The 13,027-nt window shown below is 37.4% G+C and overlaps 1 long non-coding RNA gene across 1 annotated transcript; it reads left to right on the forward strand.

Annotated features, from left to right (window-relative positions):
* Positions 1-9,825: 9,825 nt before the first annotated feature.
* On the forward strand, positions 9,826-11,657 carry LOC148185877 (uncharacterized). Its single transcript, XR_015775573.1, has 2 exons — positions 9,826-9,894; positions 10,456-11,657. It is a non-coding gene; the product is annotated as an uncharacterized LOC148185877 (long non-coding RNA).
* The last annotated feature ends 1,370 nt before the right edge of the window (positions 11,658-13,027 follow it).

Here is a 13,027-nt window from a genome sequence, read left to right on the forward strand (position 1 = left end):
AAATGTCTAATAGATGATGTTTAAGCGAAGAAAAGGTGATTTTTTCAGGTTTTTTTCTAGTGAGATCTAAAATCACTAATAATCTTTTATACCATTATATTGGTGAAAATAGGCTATTGATTTATTGATTAATTGAGGAACACTTTAAAAGCAGCAAAACTATCTCAAAACTCTATTTGCAAACTTTCACACAACTCATGCTATAAATTCCAAGTCTCATTTATCCAGCTGTATGCTCAGGACTTAAAAATGACCTGAAAGCGAAACTTTTCTTTGCTGTCTTTAAAGTCAAATTCCACTTTAAAGTTTTTAGTGAAAATGCACGTGTTTTCATGTTTTTGCAGTCTATAAACATGATCCCCAATCAATCAATTAATCAACATGTTCACTGTTTTCGGTGGAGCCATGTGAAAAAAAATGTTTTCTTTTTTTTTTATGAATTCAAGGTAAGACAGCATGAAGAACTGATTCACAAATGGTCAATGTGTGGGTAAAGTATTCCTCCAAGACAGTCATGTTCATAATGTGGCCCTGGGGGCCAATTGTTGCCCAATTTTAAATGGCTCTCTGCTTGTCTTTTAAATATGTGGCTTGCCACACGATATTGGTTTGTCAAGCAAGATCCCTTTGCTGTGTTTTCCTCATCAGACGATAAACAACACAGCAAAGAAGCATCGACAGTGAGGACTGACGCTTTCAGGAGCGACGAAAAGTTGAAAACATTTTCACTTAAAGATTAAATTGTTGCGCCTGTCTCATTTGTTTGTATTTTTCTAAATAATTCATTTGATGCTAGAGGCAGCTGCCACCCAAGTATTTTTACATCATCTTATCTGGCCCCCACTCAAAAGAGTTTGGAGACCCCTGTTTTAAGAGATCACTGGAAGTAAACCAAATTAATCATACATGTTCATGCATTTAATTTTTTTTGTGTGTTATGATTTTACCAACATATTGTATGCTTTTATTAATTGACTTATAGTGGCTTATTTATGACTTTTTCATTTGGTTATTCCTGCATTTTTATTTGAACATGCCTTTATTGATTTAATCTCTTCGTAAAGCACTTTGGTCAAAGTTTGTTCTTTTAAAATGCATCTGACTTGATTTGACTTAACATTGCATTGCATTTTGTTGTACTGTCGCTGATGCTGAAGTATTGCCTTAATAATAATACTTATAATTCATAACCTGCCCAGGGATCACAGTTGAAAATTAGCCACATGAACTCTTGCACATTTACATTGAGGTTGAAATGGAAATAAATATGTGAATATAGATTTATTAATGATGATACTGTTACAGAAAGGGGCAATATGTGCAAAAACAAACAAAACAATGACTTTGAAAGAACGATAAACATTGAAGATGTCATATTTTCTGAAACTAAAAGTGATGATTGAAGCTCTTCTCATAATGGGAACAGTCTTAGTGATTTATTGTGTGTTTTAACTGTTATTTTTGTCACAGTTATTTGCATTTATTTTCTGTTTGTTTTTAAACCTGCTGATTGGGACTCAGTGGAATGTGGAATCAGAATGTACACATGGAATGGAATGTTGAGGGTGAGTTGATTCCACAGCATCCCTATCCTGTGTAACCAAGATTAACACTTCATTACTGCACATTCACAGCCACCGAACACATCAAATCTGCAAACTGCATATTGATTGTGATTTTCTGTGAGAGACTTTCTGTGAGAGACACTGTACACTCTAACTGAAGCCATGAGTGACAAAAGCAAAGGTAAGAAATCCAGTAACGAATCTACAAGGTCCTAATCCTTCACCAACCTTTTACCATCTTACTTATGAATTACTTTTAAAATGTAAAATAATAAGCAATTTAACTATTTTACTGTGCTTATGTAATGTACAATGTGAAAAAAGACTATTTGCTTTAAGTTAAAAAGATAAAATTTTAGCTTGTCTGAATTGGAAGAGACAAATCTAGGTAATTTTGTAATAATTCAACTTGTCTTCTCAAATTCAGTCAACTTAAAAGTTCAAGGCACTAACTTTTTTTTGTTTTTTAAGTTAAAACCAATAGATTCATTTTATAGTGAAACTTCTCTAATAAGTGTTTTAAACTGGTCAATAAGGCTGACATTTTTAAAAACATGAATTTCTAACTGTTGCACTCAGATTTGTCCCAACAGCTTTGCTGACCCGCATATTTTTACTTGGTTATTTTTTACATAAATATTAAATATGGATGTAACCTCAATAGTATTTTGATTAGTCAAATACAAATTACATATTTTTTTGATTCAGTAACTGTTACCAATAACAGTCAGCTAGTTGCTCCCTAAAACTGACATCAGTATCAGGGTTGACCTCTCTTAACTTTCTCACCAGGCGACTGCCGATACTGTTGAAAAACGAGAAAAAAACCAGGATGGAATGGATATGAACCGAAACAAGGTATGCTATAACCTTCAACACTGTAGCTCTCTGTATTTCATCTGACCTCTGTCTGAAAATGTCCCACCTTTTCAACATACCTTTTATCTTGTGTTGTTTCTTTAACTTTCTTTTTCTACATAAGTTTTTACTCATAGTTTCAATATAGAATGGGTTTTTCCTGGAATATTTTCCCCTAAAATCCATAATTAAGGCCAATTTGATCTCTGTCTTTTGAAGCAGTAAATTATTATAACACACAGTAACCTTAGCTGTGTAGGTGTAACTCTTTGAAACCGGATCTATTTCAGTTTTCTTGTGCTGTGTAGTACTGACACTTGAGCAAATCGTTCTGATTTCCTTTGTAAACATGAAAAAAAGACCTAAATATCTAGAAAACTGATCATTCAAATTAAATATTCATTTAACTTTTTTATTTTAGCTTTATTTTTCTTTGTTGCGCTATAATTTGACTTCGAAAATTGGCCTGAATTCTTCCAAGTGTTTTAATTTCGTGAAATCTCACTCTGAAAAATATTATATTTTGTGACATAGGTTCGTGCAGGAGGTGACCTCTTGACTTCACAGAAGTCCAAGCCTGCTTATGGATGCACTCTGCCACCAATTGGCAATGGCCGGATGATGAGTCAGCACACTGGTGAACAAGATTCAAACCACATCCCCCCATTACCACGTGTTGCCTGTAAGCAGGTGAAGCTGCTGAACAAACGTTTCTCAGCCCCTGGCCCCAGATTTGACTCTGAACATCCACAGCAGGACAGACGTGGATTTGGGACACTGCCCAAGGTGTCTGCAGGTAAGATATCTGAGCTGTTTGATTATACAGTACTGTGCAAAAGTCTTAGGCCACCATAGATCTCTTGCTTTAGCAAAGTTGTAAAGAGGATATATATATATATATATATATATATATATATATATATATATATATATATTTCTCTGTCCTTTATTAATGAATCCCTTCACTCTTTTAATATTAATATTCAATATATTTAATATTTTAATATTGCATGCATATATCCTCTTTCTGCTGGTTGTATTTTAGTAAAAAGATTACTGAGAAATAAATATGTATGATTATTATAACCGTACCAAATTATCAAAGCTTAAGGTGGCCTTAGACTTTTGCACAGGGCTGCATATCAATCTGAGGCACATTTTTAACAGACACAAACCCAGACTGCCTCACCATCTTCAAATAGGCTGAAAAGTTACAGGTGGACCACTGAAATGAAGTAGCATTTGCACAGGCACTGCAGTTTTCGGCATGTGCACATCAGCTTCATTTTTGCCGCTTGATTATTTGCAGTATCTCACACTTCAAACCTTTAAAGTTGTACTGACCTATTTTGTCTTAATTGTCATGCAGTTGTCCTACAACACCTCGGCAACAAGGAGGACAGTCAGCTCAAACGTGACAGACTGGCTGTGCGTCTGCCCCCAGTTGACAACAAGCCCCGTCTGGCTGCTGCAGCGACTGGTTAGCAGGACCCAAACATCAGCCTGCTGTCCCCACGAAAATCACAGAGGTGACCAATGCCTTCAAGCTGCCTGACATCAACAGCGCCCCAGTTATCAAGCGCCCCAGGCCGAAAACCGGAAGGCCGCAGCGACTGCTTCCAGTCTTTGCTAATGGAGAGGACAAGATCCTCAATCTGCCTCTACTTATTAACACCAAGAGGGCACTGAGTCCCATAGTGGACAAAACAAAGAAAAATCGAATGATGTAAACATTTACATCATCTCTATGTATATTACTGTATTGTTAGTCACTGTTTTTGTTGTGTATATACACTGATCAAACACATCATAAAACCACCGACACAAGAGGAGACTAACAGCGATCATCTCATTACGGTGTGATGTTACGCGACAAAATCTTGGATCCTGCCATTCATGTGGATACTACTTGACATGCTCCACCTACTCTAACACTGTAACCTCCTCTATGACAACAGCAAGACGATGCACCATTCTACATCCAAAAACTGCTCATGGCCCGAGCAACATGACTTAACCCTCAAGGAGCCTTGTCTCTACATTCCCTCGATCCTAATCTGATCAACACCCCCAGAGGTCCTGTGTCCATGTCTTTCCAAGCTTGAAGCTACACCGAATGTGGCTCTGACCCTGCCAAGTCAGAGACCACACCATGGATCGGACGTGGCTTTGACCTGTCAAGGCATGGACACAGGCATCAGGACGTTGTCCTCTGAGTTTGAGGTGGTGTACCAGCACATCACACCGATGTTTGGATCAGGATCTTGGTAATTAGGTGACCGATTCGGCAACTTGAGCTTTTTGTCATGTTCGTCAGGCCACTCCTAGGCAGTCATTACGGTTGTGGCATGGTGCATTGTCCTGCTTTGGCATACTCCAAAACAGTGTTTAGGTGGGTGGTTTGTATGAAGTGGCTCTCCATGAATGTCTGGACCCAAGGTTTTCCAAGTGAACATTGCTACGTAAGCACATGATCAATGTTTTTCACCTCACTTGCTGGTGGTTTTAATTTTGTCGCTGATCGGTGTGTATCCAACTTAAACCTTAATAAATTTGCAAACCTTACATAATACAGCATCATTATTTCATTTTTATTTTTATCCATAAAATGTGATGTTTGTTTGCAGTTTCCTATATAAACAGTCTTTTTTGGTTTCTTTTAAAGGGGCAGTTCAACCACAAATCAAAAAGACCTATTTTTCTGTTTACTTGTGGGGCTGTTTATCAATCTAGAGTATTTTGGTGTGAGCTGCACAGTGTCGGAGATACCTGCAGCTAGCGGTGGGCCATATGGTCGAAATCGTCTATCACAGTATTTGGAACTTTATATCACAGTAACTTTATGCATCATGATACAGTAACTGTTCTGTAAATTCAGTTAAGAAATTGTTTAGAAATGACCATCGCATTTGATTATTTTCTCCTTTTTTTAAACTAACAAACAAAAACAACAAATGCCTCACAAGAGACAACACAGTTAAAGACAAGACTCAAAACAGTAAAACTAAAATTCCTGTAAAATGAAAGCTTTCAGGTTCCTGAGAGCAAATATTTCAATACAGGTTTCTGTATTTGCAACTTCACTCTCCTCCTCCATGTCTGCCCAAAACATGCCAGCTTTTGAGGCAGCTGGATTTTGAGAAATCACAAGATCATGTGAAAATTCAGCCCTAATTGGCTACACAGCCCGCCTCCAACAGCTACTTCTAGCAAGTTTCTTCTGGTGGACAAATTTCTGCCATAGCACGACATGTATGTCATTTTACCCGAGCTGCCAGCTGTGGAAAAGTCTGTGTTTCTTCAACATAATGAACTAGATGCCGCTCTGCTTGTGGTGCTAAAAACAAACTAAACTAAAAAACAAACTGAAAAATGGGGAAAAAAATGAAAAAAGGGGGAAAAAATGTTCTTGCTACCAAATTACACCCACCAACCATATCACGGAGACAGAAGACGTACCAGGTAAGTACATGATGCTTGCTTTATGGTATTTGGGTCAATGCACTGAGTTACTTTCCAGTTCTGTACGTCTAGATCGAATCTTGATTGATCATCAGAAAGCACCAAGGTGTCAGAATTCAGACTGTCAAAGCATCATGATTTGGTAAAATTACTGCCTGGCAGGTTTATGCTTCTGCAAACTGATCAAGTTACAGTTTATATCCAAAACGACCCAAAAACATGCCTTCAGCCACAGCTATCGCTGGCACAGAGGCATAAAAACAGATAGGACACTCTGGTAAAATCGCTCCGTTCCTGTTATTGCTTTAGCTTGACCTTATCTCGACTTTTAAGCATTTTTATTTTACTCTTATTGTTATTGTTCTGTTTCCATTATGGTTTTTGAGTTCAGATAAAACCCTACTAGCATGTCAATGAACCTTTCACATGCAAAATAAATAAATTAATAAACAAACAACAAATCACAGAAGTAAATCCTCAATTAAATATTTCAAGTTTGTTTTAATGGACGTGATAAAACCTTGACTAGTTTGTGTGGAAAAAAAGTGCTTCAATAGAATTTGAAGAGTAACAGATTTAAAGTAAATATTAAAACTTTGGAATACATAGGAAGACAGTAATTTAAATAAATAAAATTCTGGACAATATCAACTCACATCGTGTAAAAAATAATAATTAGCTTCATGAATCCAACTTTTATCATATCGTAAACAAGTGCAAAAACAAGATTTAACAGAGACCTGAATTTAAAAAAAAAAGCAAATGTACACTGTGGTCACAGTAGGAGAGGCCTTGCGTGTATTTCTTTTTGCGTGTGCTTTGATTCACTCAAGTACAAAATAACTAAACGCTGGCAAAAACATGTTTTCTGGAGGAGCACAGCTTTTTTCTGTGACTCCCACCGGGTCGAGATCAGAGATTCATTTTTGTCCCCCGAGCCCTGAGCTGCCTGGAGTTTAGTGTCATGGCTCTATTGTAAATAATACAAAGACACTCTGGTGGAGGGACGCAAACACACACACACACACACACACACACACACACACACACACACACACACACACACACACACACACACACACACACACACACACACACACACGAATGCACGCACACAAACGCACACACACTACCACATCCAGTGTGTATGAAGAACGTAAAAGAATCTGAAATATGTACTGAGGCAAACGTCATCTGTAAAGAACTGCACACCACAGCCATTAATGTAACAGTTTCTGCTCAATTGTCCTTGTTTTTTTCTTCTGGATGTCCCCCCTGTCTCTGCAGCTGCTGCGTCTCTGTGATTCGACTCAACAATGATGGATAGTTTCAGGTCTCTGGATTAGAGAAAGTAAATTTTAGATATTAAATTGTGACTATGACTTACAAGCTACTGTGTATTGTTTAGTGTTAGTACAAAATGGGAATTTAAATGAGCTGGTTTGGAGTTGATTTTTAGCATCGACAGTGAGGACTGACGCTTTCAGGAGCGACGAAAAGTTGAAAACATTTTCACTTAAAGATTAAATTGTTGCGCCTGTCTCATTTGTTTGTATTTTTCTAAATAATTCATTTGATGCTAGAGGCAGCTGCCACCCAAGTATTTTTACATCATCTTATCTGGCCCCCACTCAAAAGAGTTTGGAGACCCCTGTTTTAAGAGATCACTGGAAGCAAACCAAATTAATCATACATGTTCATGCATTTAATTTTTTTTTGTGTGTTATGATTTTACCAACATATTGTATGCTTTTATTAATTGACTTATAGTGGCTTATTTATGACTTTTTCATTTGGTTATTCCTGCATTTTTATTTGAACATGCCTTTATTGATTTAATCTCTTCGTAAAGCACTTTGGTCAAAGTTTGTTCTTTTAAAATGCATCTGACTTGATTTGACTTAACATTGCATTGCATTTTGTTGTACTGTCGCTGATGCTGAAGTATTGCCTTAATAATAATACTTATAATTCATAACCTGCCCAGGGATCACAGTCGAAATTTAGCCACATGAACTCTTGCACATTTACATTGAGGTTGAAATGGAAATAAATATGTGAATATAGATTTACTAATGATGATACTGTTACAGAAAGGGGCAATATGTGCAAAAACAAACAAAACAATGACTTTGAAAGAACGATAAACATTGAAGATGTCATATTTTCTGAAACTAAAAGTGATGATTTAAGCTCTTCTCATAATGGGAACAGTCTGAGTGATTTATTGTGTGTTTTAACTGTTATTTTTGTCACAGTTATTTGCATTTATTTTCTGTTTGTTTTTAAACCTGCTGATTGGGACTCAGTGGAATGTGGAATCAGAATGTACACATGGAATGGAATGTTGAGGGTGAGTTGATTCCACAGCATCCCTATCCTGTGTAACCAAGATTAACACTTCATTACTGCACATTCACAGCCACCGAACACATCAAATCTGCAAACTGCATATTGATTGTGATTTTCTGTGAGAGACTTTCTGTGAGAGACACTGTACACTCTAACTGAAGCCATGAGTGACAAAAAGCAAAGGTAAGAAATCCAGTAACGAATCTACAAGGTCCTAATCCTTCACCAACCTTTTACCATCTTACTTATGAATTACTTTTAAAATGTAAAATAATAAGCAATTTAACTATTTTACTGTGCTTATGTAATGTACAATGTGAAAAAAGACTATTTGCTTTAAGTTAAAAAGATAAAATTTTGGCTTGTCTGAATTGGAAGAGACAAATCGAGGTAATTTTGTAATAATTCAACTTGTCTTCTCAAATTCAGTCAACTTAAAAGTTTAAGGCACTAACTTTTTTTTGTTTTTTTTTGTTTAAAACCAATAGATTCATTTTATAGTGTAACTTTTCTAATAAATGTTTTAAACTGGTCAATAAGGCTGACATTTTTAAAAACATGAATTTCTAACTGTTGCACTCAGATTTGTCCCAACAGCTTTGCTGACCCGCATATTTTTACTTGGTTATTTTTTACATAAATATTAAATATGGATGTAACCTCAATAGTATTTTGATTAGTCAAATACAAATTACATATTTTTTTGATTCAGTAACTGTTACCAATAACAGTCAGCTAGTTGCTCCCTAAAACTGACATCAGTATCAGGGTTGACCTCTCTTAACTTTCTCACCAGGCGACTGCCGATACTCGTTGAAAAACGAGAAAAAAACCAGGATGGAATGGATATGAACCGAAACAAGGTATGCTATAACCTTCAACACTGTAGCTCTCTGTATTTCATCTGACCTCTGTCTGAAAATGTCCCACCTTTTCAACATACCTTTTATCTTGTGTTGTTTCTTTAACTTTCTTTTTCTACAAGTTTTTACTGATAGTTTCAATATAAAATGGGTTTTTCCTGGAATATTTTCCCCTAAAATCCATAATTAAGGCCAATTTGATCTCTGTCTTTTGAAGCAGTAAATTATTATAACACACAGTAACCTTAGCTGTGTAGGTGTAACTCTTTGAAACCGGATCTATTTCAGTTTTCTTGTGCTGTGTAGTACTGATACTTGAGCAGATCGTTCTGATTTCCTTTGTAAACATGAAAAAAAGACCTAAATATCTAGAAAACTGATCATTCAAATTAAATATTCATTTAACTTTTTAATTTTAGCTTTATTTTTCTTTGTTGCGCTATAATTTGACTTCGAAAATTGGCCTGAATTCTTCCAAGTGTTTTAATTTCGTGAAATCTCACTCTGAAAAATATTATATTTTGTGACATAGGTTCGTGCAGGAGGTGACCTCTTGACTTCACAGAAGTCCAAGCCTGCTTATGGATGCACTCTGCCACCAATTGGCAATGGCCGGATGATGAGTCAGCACACTGGTGAACAAGATTCAAACCACATCCCCCTATTACCACGTGTTGCCTGTAAGCAGGTGAAGCTGCTGAACAAACGTTTCTCAGCCCCTGGCCCCAGATTTGACTCTGAACATCCACAGCAGGACAGACGTGGATTTGGGACACTGCCCAAGGTGTCTGCAGGTAAGATATCTGAGCTGTTTGATTATACAGTACTGTGCAAAAGTCTTAGGCCACCATAGATCTCTTGCTTTAGCAAAGTTGTAAAGAGGATATATATATATATATATATATATATATATATATATTTCTCTGTCCTTTTATTAATGAATCCCTTCACTCTTTTAATATTAATATTCAATATATTTAATATTTTAATATTGCATGCATATTTCCTCTTTCTTCTGGTTGTATTTTTAGTAAAAAGATTACTGAGAAATAAATATGTATGATTATTATAACCGTACCAAATTATCAAAGCTTAAGGTGGCCTTAGACTTTTGCACAGGGCTGCATATCAATCTGAGGCACATTTTTAACAGACACAAACCCAGACTATCTCACCATCTTCAAATAGGCTGAAAAGTTACAGGTGGACCACTGAAATGAAGTAGCATTTGCACAGGCACTGCAGTTTTCAGCATGTGCACATCAGCTTCATTTTTGCCGCTTGATTATTTGCAGTATCTCACACTTCAAACCTTTAAAGTTGTACTGACCTATTTTGTCTTAATTGTCATGCAGTTGTCCTACAACACCGCGGCAACAAGGAGGACAGTCAGCTCAAACGTGACAGACTGCCTGTGCGTCTGCCCCCAGTTGACAACAAGCCCCCGTCTGGCTGCTGCAGCGACTGGTTAGCAGGACCCAAACATCAGCCTGCTGTCCCCACGAAAATCACAGAGGTGACCAATGCCTTCAAGCTGCCTGACATCAACAGCGCTCCAGTTATTAAGCGCTCCAGGCCGAAAACCGGAAGGCCGCAGCGACTGCTTCCAGTCTTTGCTAATGGAGAGGACAAGATCCTCAATCTGCCTCTACTTATTAACACCAAGAGGGCACTGAGTCCCATAGTGGACAAAACAAAGAAAAATCGAATGATGTAAACATTTACATCATCTCTATGTATATTACTGTATTGTTAGTCACTGTTTTTGTTGTGTATATACACTGATCAAACACATCATAAAACCACCGACACAAGAGGAGACTAACAGCGATCATCTCATTACGGTGTGATGTTACGCGACAAAATCTTGGATCCTGCCATTCATGTGGATACTACTTGACATGCTCCACCTACTCTAACACTGTAACCTCCTCTATGACAACAGCAAGACGATGCACCATTCTGCATCCAAAAACTGCTCATGGCCCGAGCAACATGACTTAACCCTCAAGGAGCCTTGTCTCTACATTCCCTCGATCCTAATCTGATCAACACCCCCAGAGGTCCTGTGTCCATGTCTTTCCAAGCTTGAAGCTACACCGAATGTGGCTCTGACCCTGCCAAGTCAGAGACCACATCATGGATCGGACGTGGCTTTGACCTGTCAAGGCATGGACACAGGCATCAGGACGTTGTCCTCTGAGTTTGAGGTGGTGTACCAGCACATCACACCGATGTTTGGATCAGGATCTTGGTAATTAGGTGACCGATTCGGCAACTTGAGCTTTTTGTCGTGTTCGTCAGGCCACTCCTAGGCAGTCATTACGGTTGTGGCATGGTGCATTGTCCTGCTTTGGCATACTCCAAAACAGTGTTTAGGTGGGTGGTTTGTATGAAGTGGCTCTCCATGAATGTCTGGACCCAAGGTTTTCCAAGTGAACATTGCTACGTAAGCACATGATCAATGTTTTTCACCTCACTTGCTGGTGGTTTTAATTTTGTCGCTGATCGGTGTGTATCCAACTTAAACCTTAATAAATTTGCAAACCTTACATAATACAGCATCATTATTTCATTTTTATTTTTATCCATAAAATGTGATGTTTGTTTGCAGTTTCCTATATAAACAGTCTTTTTTGGTTTCTTTTAAAGGGGCAGTTCAACCACAAATCAAAAATACCTATTTTTCTGTTTACTTGTGGGGCTGTTTATCAGTCTAGAGTATTTTGGTGTGAGCTGCACAGTGTCGGAGATACCTGCAGCTAGCGGTGGGCCATATGGTCGAAATCGTCTATCACAGTATTTGGAACTTTATATCACAGTAACTTTATGCATCATGATACAGTAACTGTTCTGTAAATTCAGTTAAGAAATTATTTAGAAATGACCATCGCATTTGATTATTTTCTCCTTTTAAACTAACAAACAAAAACAACAAATGCCTCACAAGAAACAACACAGTTAAAGACAAGACTCAAAACAGTAAAACTAAAATTCCTGTAAAATGAAAGCTTTCAGGTTCCTGAGAGCAAATATTTCAATACAGGTTTCTGTATTTGCAACTTCACTCTCCTCCTCCATGTCTGCCCAAAACATGCCAGCTTTTGAGGCAGCTGGATTTTGAGAAATCACAAGATCATGTGAAAATTCAGCCCTAATTGGCTACACAGCCCGCCTCCAACAGCTACTTCTAGCAAGTTTCTTCTGGTGGACAAATTTCTGCCATAGCACGATATGTATGTCATTTTACCCGAGCTGCCAGCTGTGGAAAAGTCTGTGTTTCTTCAACATAATGAACTAGATGCCGCTCTGCTTGTGGTGCTAAAAACAAACTAAACTAAAAAACAAACTGAAAAATGGGGAAAAAAATGAAAAAAGGGGGAAAAAAATTTCTTGCTACCAAATTAAACCCACCAACCATATCACGGAGACAGAAGACGTACCAGGTAAGTACATGATGCTTGCTTTATGGTATTTGGGTCAATGCACTGAGTTACTTTCCAGTTCTGTACGTCTAGATCGAATCTTGATTGATCATCAGAAAGCACCAAGGTGTCAGAATTCAGACTGTCAAAGCATCATGATTTGGTAAAATTACTGCCTGGCAGGTTTATGCTTCTGCGAACTGATCAAGTTACAGTTTACATCCAAAACGACCCAAAAACATGCCTTCGGCCACAGCTATCGCTGGCACAGAGGCATAAAAACAGATAGGACACTCTGGTAAAATCGCTCCGTTCCTGTTATTGCTTTAGCTTGACCTTATCTCTACATTTATGCATTTTTATTTTACTCTTATTGTTATTGTTCTGTTTCCATTATAGTTTTAGTGTTCAGATAAAACCCTACTAGCATGTCAATGAACCTTTCACATGCAAAATAAATAAATTAATAAACAAACAACAAATCACAGAAGTAAATCCTCAA

The sequence above is a fragment of the Plectropomus leopardus genome, chromosome 22 (genome assembly GCF_026936395.1).
Source record: "Plectropomus leopardus strain MGB_pleo_1.0 chromosome 22, ASM2693639v1, whole genome shotgun sequence".
Taxonomy (NCBI): domain Eukaryota; kingdom Metazoa; phylum Chordata; class Actinopteri; order Perciformes; family Serranidae; genus Plectropomus; species Plectropomus leopardus.